The following is a 1,299-nucleotide window of genomic DNA, read 5'->3' on the forward strand; positions in this document are numbered from 1 at the left end:
TGAGCTGATGAAGTTCAGCCAAAACAAGAAACATGCAGCAGGAGACAATAACTTGTTAAAATGTTTGTGGCGAGAATAAGGCACGGCGGGACCACGGAGTATCATTCGGAGCCATCTTTATTTACATCTCACCACAACAATCCCCAAACCCCCGAGTCCCCGTGTTTTTAACAAGGCGGGCGTGATTAAGGATGCCGTGCAGGTGCGTCCGCCCTCCCTGCACGGCACCGTAGACCACGCCCCACCACATACCCCCATCGCCTAATTGAGGCCGGGGAGCCATCCGGCCGAACCTACTCCCCCACCGCCAGTGGGAGAGGGAATCAGCCCGGACAGCTGGCGCCCCCAGGCCCCGGCCAAGGGACGGGGAGGTGCGAGTTCAGGTGGCCGCCCGCGAATCCAGCGGTGCAGGCCAAGCTGGTTCGGAAGTCGGACGCGTGGCGGGTGCACCCGGCGCGGCCGGCACAGTCGTGAGCCCCAGCTCACAGGTGGCTGGGCAGAGGTGTGGCGTGTACTGGCCTCTGGTGGTGGTGAGGCCGATCTGGTGAGCACGGCGATCTCAAGCGTGGTGCACGCCTCGCTCGCCAGTTCCACTCGAGCAGGCTCCCCTGGCACGGGGACCTCCAGCTCCTTGCGCAGTCCATCCGTCACTGCCGTCGCTCCCCGCTGGAGCAGCCCATCGCGCGACTCCTCCGTCACTACTACTCCCTCTGCCGCCGCCTGCTCCCGCTGGGCGGCCGCCATTTCGGCCACCATCTGGGCCAGCTCCTCCATTCCCTGGCTCTGATACGGACCCGCCGTGCTGTCTCCTGGGTTTCGGCACCAATGTGGCGAGAATAAGGCAAGGCGGGACCACGGAGTATCATTCGGAGCCATCTTTATTTACATCTCACCACAACAATCCCCAAACCCCTGAGTCCCCGTGTTTTTAACTAGGCGGGTGTGATTAAGGATGCCGTGCAGGTGCGTCCGCCCTCCCTGCACGGCACCGCAGACCACGCCCCACCACAATGTTATAAAAGGTACAATTAAAGATTTTCATGGATTTTTCAAGGATAAATGTCTAATTTGATCAAAAGTTCTATATGCCATTTCTGGAGAGAGTGCAGTGGAAATGTTGTCACTTTTGGACTTTGCTACTTGCAGCTAAACATTTGCAGCTAAATAATGTATAATGTAAGCAGAAACTGCAACTGAATGAAGGAATATTTGTCTAAAAACTTAAACTGAACTAGAAGGGTACCAGTACTCCAGCTTACCATCTTTACCTGAGTAAATCTGTTTGTTGAACAATCTAAA

The sequence above is a fragment of the Pundamilia nyererei genome, unplaced genomic scaffold (genome assembly GCF_000239375.1).
Source record: "Pundamilia nyererei isolate P.nyererei 1_Seehausen unplaced genomic scaffold, PunNye1.0 scaffold00041, whole genome shotgun sequence".
Classification (NCBI taxonomy): Eukaryota; Metazoa; Chordata; class Actinopteri; order Cichliformes; family Cichlidae; genus Pundamilia; species Pundamilia nyererei.